The sequence below is a fragment of the Lepidothrix coronata genome, unplaced genomic scaffold (assembly GCF_001604755.1).
Source record: "Lepidothrix coronata isolate B3197 unplaced genomic scaffold, Lepidothrix_coronata-1.0 Scaffold13, whole genome shotgun sequence".
NCBI classification, from domain to species: Eukaryota; Metazoa; Chordata; class Aves; order Passeriformes; family Pipridae; genus Lepidothrix; species Lepidothrix coronata.
In genome coordinates, this window is record NW_016690193.1 from 693022 (window position 1) to 701205 (window position 8184).

Below are 8184 nucleotides of genomic sequence, written 5' to 3' on the forward strand. Positions count from 1 at the left end.
CACTTGAGCTTTGTTTGGCTTAGCCTCTTTGTGATTGTACTTGCATTAGGAAAAGAAACTTTGTGTTTAGTGATAGATGAGAGTGGCAAAAGCCTCTGGGAGACTGTGGGTGGTCTCATAAAGTCTGAATTTCAAATCATGCTTTGCTGGAGATTCAAGGGTCTTCCATACTCCAGCGAGGCCCTGGGCAACTTGGAGGGAACCAGGCGTTCCTCCACTGCTTTGAGCACATGGGGGCACCTTGCAGTTTTGGGTCTCAGAGGCATCTTCACCTGTAAACTAGGCACTGGGAGACACACAGCCCCATCCTGCCCTGCTTGCTGAGCCTGAGGCTTGGACAAAGGTTTGCCCTTTCTCTGGGCAAACCTTTCTCTGGTCTGGGTCCTGCAAGCTGCTGTTGAGCTTAGCTACAGTGCTGCTTTGCAGCCCCGAGAGGGGCAGGTTCTGGTAGGTGCCTGTGACTGGAAAAACTTGCTAGGAAAGGTGGTCTGTGGCTCGATGGAATACCATGGGTGGCCAGGTGAGGTCAAGGCAGCCGGCCAGCATACACAAGGTTGTATCATCCATCTTCCTCCTGGCATGGGCTGCAGAGCCGTGCAGGTGGGCATGGACCTGGCCAGTGCAATGGAGCAAGAGAATCCCAGGGAGCTGGGATTAACTGGGTAACTTGTGCATGTTGCTTTGAACATATGAAAAGGTATAAAATGCTAATTATTATTATGAGGTGTCTAACAGCCCTTTTTAATTTACTGGTTGCTGTTTTCTTTAGTGTGCACTTATAAAGGGCTTTTGGCAAAAGGGACTGTTATTGTTAAAGTTCAGAAAGTAAAATTTTGGGTCACATGTCCAGCGCTGTCTTGGAAAAATTATATAACTTGTCCAACTAAAGTGAGACCAAAATTAATGGAGCAGGACTTACATAAATGGAGCAGAGCCAGCTCATAGCCTTCGCTGTCTGATGTATACAGATCCCCCAGAAGCCTTTCTACATGACTAAATGTATTTCAGTTGTGTTTCTTGAAGGAATGGTAGCTCAGTGTGTAATAATATTGACCATATCTATAGAGAAAACACTTTCATCTGAACTCTTAAGTGCTTCGCTGACATTAATGAATCCTGGCTGAAGAGAAACATTATTTGTATTTCTGAATAGGGCACCTGAGGCATGGAGAGACTAAATTTCATGAGTGAAAAAGGCACTTACATCCACCTGTGCAACGTGATCTCTGTGGCTGCATTTACTAAAGCTGGGCGGATGCTGACACCTGTGGCTCAGCAGCACCCTCATGGATGGTGTCAGCATTAACCCACCTATGTATTTCTCTCATTGCCCTTAGTGTTCTCACACCTAGAGTTAAAATGCCAAACACTTTCAAAGATCTTGCTGATTCTGCAGATTTCCCGGTGCATGTTTTCACTGCTTTCAGTGGTTTCTGGTTGGGCTGGAGCTTCCACAAATTGACACAGTAGAAAAGAAGTAACTCATGATACTGGGATTTGTGTCTGAACTGGGATCACTTCCCAGCTCCCAGGTTATCTGCTTGCCTTGGCCAAATGTGTCATCGTTGCTGAACGACACCTGCACCTATCTCTTCTGCTGGCACCTGGTATCTGAGTGATGGAAACCTAGGTGCACAGGAAAAAAGGAGCTGTGACAGCCTCCACCAGCTCCCTGCATGAATCATCAGGGCAACAGGATACCCAGACCACGCAAGCAGCACGTGTACCAGAGAGCATGGGCAAAGATATAGAGTTCAGCAGCACCTCACTGAATCTGAGCGGGGTTCTCCAAGCCGCCAACTCCTTTCAGCTCCTTGAAGCATATCTGAAGAAGCTGATGGGGTGGAATGGCAGAATCACAGCCTGTGGGGGACTGTTTGGCAAGGGAATTGTACAGGCTGTCTTCCAGCAGGTGGTTTTCTATGAGCTTGGTGAATCAGAGAGAAAATAATTTGTAAACCCCTGTTATTGAGAAGGTATCTATTTATTTTCTAGATCCTGTTGCTGGTTCCTGGGTTACCTCTCTAATTTTTGCATCTGGTACACAGCTCAAGTATGAGAAGCATTGTTCCAAGACAGCAGATGGATGAACCACTATAAAGGTAGTGGCATCTCAGGTGAGTTTCCCATTGGCTTTACACTATACATTGTTTCCTCCCTTGTTTTTACTTTCATTTTTCCCAGTAAGTATTCCTGGCATTGACAACTATCATGTTGAAATCCACAAATGCAAGTTGCAAACCCAGGGAACTCACTTTTCTTTTGGAGCTGTAAAATAAGGTATTATTAAAAGCCCAAGCTGTACTGTTGCCAGACAGTGCCATTAAAAAGAGGTGTGAAATAATTTGTATGCAGTTAAAAACCTATGCAGTGTTTCTCCCAAAGCTCATATCAAGGCTTTTGGGGGCGTGTTGGAAGGATTTGACAATGATGACTATATGTTTGAGAAAATGCACAGCAACAGCCTTGAATATGTTAGGGAATTAGTGCGTATTTTTTTCCTTTTTGGCAAAGGAGTTATCTACAGCAAATTGTTTTGCATTATATTCTCCCTAAACTATCAATTGGGAGGAAATTTGATAAAATGTGCACAAGAGGAATAGAAACTAGAGCTATTGTTTTGATGTGACAGGTATGAAGATGAAAAGATAGAGAACTGATTTAATTTCTATACAGAAATGTGTAACTGAAGAAAAAAGGGAATTGAGGGAGTTTGGTTTAGAAAGAAGTTCTTTTCTTCTGCAGGAAAATTCGAAGGTTCGTGCTGGGCTCTGTGTGGTGGCCAAAGGCTTTTTTGGGAAAGCAGGACACCCCTGAGCTGCAACCTGTATAATTTGTCCACAGTCAACCAGAAGTTAACTGTAACTCTGATTAAACTAACTTTTTTAAATTACCAAGGGGTTCAGTGTCCCTGGATTTCAGAGTATCTTGCAGATAGATTAGGAATTGGGCTCTAAACTCCATTAGAGTCATGTCACGTAGTTTTTATTTGTAAGAGAATTGTGTGCTGGAGTTTGGTTTTGGGCATTTGTACTCAGTGTTAACATCTTCTTTCATTTAATTTTATTGTTCAAACCCTTTAGATGTGGGGTTTTACACGGATTAAATTAGGATATAACAGTCATTGTTTAGTCTTCCATTCAAAAGTAAGTACATTTAAAGAAAAGAAGCTGTAGCATTTAAGTAAAGGACAGTAAGGAGTGTATACCCAGAGGGGCTGTCACTTTAGATAAGTACGACTGCAAGTTCTGTAGCGTGGTAACATGGAAAGCTGGTTTCTTCATGTGTTAGTTTTGTTCACTACTTGATATAATCAGGAATCCAGGAACTCTTTAACCTGACTCAGAAGAATAAAAGCTATATTGAAGCAGAATGCTGATAGGTTTTCAGGATCTATTATATATCCCATAGTATATAGGGGAAAGAATACTCCAGTCTGTATTCAGCACACAACAGTAAACACTAATCTTGTTATTTACCATGTTCTAAAAACATATATTTTCAGGAATGACATATATGCCTGGATGACTGGGTTAATCTTTACACCTTGATTTATGAACCTGTTAACAAGCCTTCCTATTCTCTCTGAAGGAGAGTGCTATAAACACTGTAATTTAATCATAAAGCTTTTGACCTTAGCACTATCAATGGGAGGCCTTGTTGCTGGTTTAGCTTGTATAGGACTATGTTTGAAAGTTGGTATTCCAAAAATACGTTTGCTATGAATTAACATTTGAGTGAATTTTGGCAGCTACTTTTATGTCTGGTTTTGTCTGTTCTCTGGTAAAAAACTTTATCTGGAAAATATCTGAGAGGAGTTACATTCAGACTCTAAATGCAAAAGTATTCAGTGATACAGAAATGTATATAAGCTACACAGTTATTTTTGCTCTCTCAGCCAAGGGCTGGAACCAGTCCCAGTCATGACCAATAATAGCTGAGCAAAGCTCAGTCTGGAACATTAAGTATTTCTTTACAAACTGACTTGGTAGATAATTATATATGTGCTTATTGAAATAATTGGTAAATTAAACAGTTGCAGATGTTTGCAGGATGGTGTTTGCAACTAGAGTTCTACAGAACAAAATAATTCATTTGACAATGGTAGAAAGCAAAATGCATTTGAGGAAATTACAACTGATTTTAGATATTCTGCAGATGGAAAGAGACTCTTACATCATGGGATGTGTTATTTATTGAGAAACAGTTGTTCCAGCTCCAGTTGTGGAAGAAAGACAAAATTTAAAGTGATCAAAAATTACACAGAGCAGTAAGTGTGAGATTTAAAATTCAAGTAGGAAATGGGAAAGAGCTATTTCCCCATGGTTGAATTGAGATAGTGACTTGAGATGAGATCCTTTTGACGCAGTTTTGCTTCAAGGAAGAAATGGTCTGGAGGGGAAGAAAGACCCAAATTTATAGAGTGCATAGGGAGAAGGAGAAGACAACAGGATAAAGTTAACTTCACTGTTTCAGACCTCAGCAAATCCTCTGGATGTCAAGGAAATTTTTTGTGAAAGCTTTGGTCATACCGTCTTCTGCCTGACTTTTCTTTTGTCTCCTGTTTCAAGGAATTTAAAGAGGAAACTTGGGAAATGTTTTGTTAGCTAACACTACTGACCAAGACTTGTGGGGGTTTTTTGGTTAAAAAGTTGGTGAGCTTTAAAAGTACACTTTGAAGCGGGTTTTACTGGTCTGTTTGATTTCCATGTGGATTCGAAGACTGACCATCAGGAAGAGGCAGTGACTACAACAGTAGAGCAGCAAACAGTGCTGCTTCCTTTGTCTCAGAGGGGTAGGATGTTCATGTTTGGAGCACAAGGCCTGAAAAGAGTGCCCTGTGTTCCTCTCTTTCAGGTTATCACTGTACCTGTGCTCTCGCAATCTCAGAGCATTTATCCTTGAGAAGGTCTGATAAAGCAAGATAGTAATATTATTCTCATTTTTCAGGTTGTGGAATCAGGAAGAGAATGTAACTTTCTCCCACTGTGACAGAAGCATATTTGAAGCAGAAAAATGAGTCTCAGTATGTCACAGTTTACTCACAATGGAACACAAATTCCAGAAAATAAGTCATTTGAGGACTCAGATTAATATACTGATTACTCTTTTCCAAAATAAAGGAATGTTATTTATTTTTATTGCTTTTCAGGTGTAATGGTTCACAGCAAATAGTATGGACTGCTCCTCCACCAACCCTGTGATGCTCTTCCATGAAACTGTGCCACCTCTTCTACACCAATGTCTTTCCCTTCTCCCACATCTTGATGCCCCTCTGCCATTTTTACCTGCACTGAAAATGTTGGTTAAATTTATTGTTATACTAATTACTCCATTTACAAAAATACAGTTGTAAGCCTTTCCCTGAGTACCTTGCCTTACATGCTTTTCACTTAAGTCCTCACAAAATTACAAGTCTTCTTTCTCCTTAATCATGCGTTTCAGCAGCTTTTTACTCTCACTCTTCAGTGGTTTGTGGATCTTTTCTTTCCAGTTCTTCCCTTTGCTCACTGGAGATGCTTCCTCTTTTGTCTTTGTGAGATGCTGTCACATAGCTCCACCAAGCCACGTGTAGGAGAGATTTATTGCAAACTAATGATAGCCCCTGTGTTTATTTGAGCTGCTGTCATGTTTAGTCTCCATCAAGGCGCAGTGAGTGGCTGCATCACTGCCTCTCACTTACAGGTTTTTTTAAATGCCACTTTCAGCACATGTTGTAAAACACCGCATGGTGAAGATAACCCATTTTGTTAGTTCTGAAACACAAAACTCCTCTCACCAGCCACCAGAAAGAACCTCACATAGGTTGTATAAATGACTTTGTTATGGCCAGGCTAGATACTGAACTCATAGATTTTTGCTGTCATTACCTGCTTAAATGGAAGTGCTGACAGGAAAATTCACACTGACAGTATAGCATGACTTGGTTTACTATGAAGTCAGCATCCAGTTTTCTCCAGCAAGCATCTACAGCTATTCCACTTCTTGCATGTTAAAAGTTACTCTTGCTGTAGGCAGCAGCTCATTGAAAAAAACCATAATAACTGATGTCTTAATCCTTTAATGAGCACCTGCAGAAAAGTTATCTCTAGATGCAGCTTTTATGCTGGGTGTGACACCAGTGAGGAGAAGGGGCAATTGGGAAGCTTTCCTGGGAGTCAAGAGCAACCTGGAAGAAGGCAGCTCAAAATGATGGAGCTTGTCTAAAGAATCAGATACCCATGAGAACATATCAAATATAACTGTGGAGTTGCTTTGTCTACAGTGGCTCTTGAATGAAGGGAACATAAACAACATAGCTAAATCAGAGAAAGGAAGCTATGGATTTATTTCTCTGTAGCTCTCTCAGAATGGAGTAACTCTTCAACATCATGTTTAGGAAAATAATAATCTTTACTTTTACTCTAGGACTTCTCTGATGCTGAGCGATATTAAGTCGTCAGAGTAGCCTGCTCAACTCACTGGGACACTTCGGTTTTATTTTCCACCTTTCCGACGTCTTGCCCAGTTTAGACACTCCTCAGTATTAGGAGGATCATCTACACAAAGACGAAATGACTGGCAATACAAGATATCTCTTGGGGGCTGGCATATTCCTTCACCAGATAAGAACTTCCTTGGCATGCAGCATGATATCAGGAAACAGCCTGAAACTTGGGAGTCCTCCACACTTTGGAGAAAAGGCCTTCTGTCCACCTCGTGTGTGGGATAGATAAAGTATGTGTTCATCAAATCATGATGTGTTTTAGAAAACCACTTCTGTGACTCATATTGCATCAGTCGGGAAAAGGGCTCCCTACAAAAGGGACAGCTGACGGAGAGTTGCTTCACTGACTTGTCCATTTTTTGGGGAGGAAGTGGGACGATCTGCTAGTTCTATGTGTCAGGCTGGTCCAGCAGAGGGGGCTTTTACACAGACGAGAGACAGCTTTGTGTGTGCAGTTACCAACACCCAGGTGCAAATGCTCCTGCAGCAGGAAACAGCAGTCTGACCAGAATCCAATTACAGCATTTAGGATGTAAACACAGTGAAGGGTTTATTAGATTAAATTTGTGATGCAGGAGACATTTCATATTTTATTTGTGCCTGGACCAGTGGACTGAAGACAGCTGGTGCAGTATTGTTATTGTCCATTAAAAAAATGTTCCCTTGTTGTCACTCCACCTTCCCAATCGCAGGATGTTTCAATAATTGCTATAAAATGTGCTCATGCTGATGAAACGTAGCAGCAGCTATATGATCTTGGAGGAAACAATGATATAAAACCTCAAAATATTTTAGAACTACATTTATGCAGCACCTAGAATTGACCCTCTATAATATAGAAAATGCTCTATTTGTGGCTCTGAAATGTCTTGTTTGATTGTTAAGCTAGTTCCCTACACATGGAAAATTAAAACTCCATAAAATAAAACTTGGTCATTTGTGCAAGCAGGGCCTCAATGAATAAGAGAAGCTTATGACCTTATTTTTGACCACTAAGCCCCACTCCTTGCAGCCAGCCACACTGTGGGTACATTAGCTTTCTCAGATTTCATTTATACATCCCAAAATCATGCTTTACAGCAGCTCCTGGCTCTGTCTCTAGTCAGATAGTGTTGCTATTTTCTTTCATGCAGAGGCATATCTGAGTTGTGACCAAAAATATTAAATAATGTATTTTCAGTTATTTCCAGCATGGTTGAAGGTTTGATATAAATAATCTTAGGTGCAGAATGAGAAATGAAAGTTCTGTTAAGGTGGCTTCTACTGTGGAGCAACCCTAGCTGTTGAAATCCAGATGTGACTTCCACTGGCTTTGTATGTCCCTGTGCAATGTATATTTTAATCTACTACTGTTTGTAAGCTATTCATCTTCTAAGATTTCTATATGCTACTGCATATACAACAGTAAGCACTCTGGCAGACTCATCTCAACATCTTAATTGTGTTAATTTTTTTGTACTTGCTGGTTTGGTTTTGCGGGTTTTTTTCTTGCTGTAAATGCAGGCTTTTAATTTGAACTGGTTTGCAACCTGCACTGCATCCTCAAATAGAATATTGTCAAATAATATTCAAAAAGAAGAAAGTATAATTTAACAGATAAGGGTTAAGAAAAATGTATTTTAGCAACCAAGTAGGAGGAAAAGAAGGAGAAAGGTGTGAGAAGAGCACTGTAGGAAGGACATGGCTGCTGCGATGTT

At 40.6% G+C, this 8184-nt stretch overlaps 1 long non-coding RNA gene across 1 annotated transcript; it reads left to right on the plus strand.

The window, feature by feature from the left end:
* The first annotated feature begins 1826 nt into the window (after positions 1 to 1826).
* Positions 1827 to 5044, plus strand: LOC108492944. The gene is made up of 3 exons (XR_001873286.1): positions 1827 to 1912; positions 2049 to 2117; positions 4951 to 5044. It is a non-coding gene; the product is annotated as an uncharacterized LOC108492944 (long non-coding RNA).
* The last annotated feature ends 3140 nt before the right edge of the window (positions 5045 to 8184 follow it).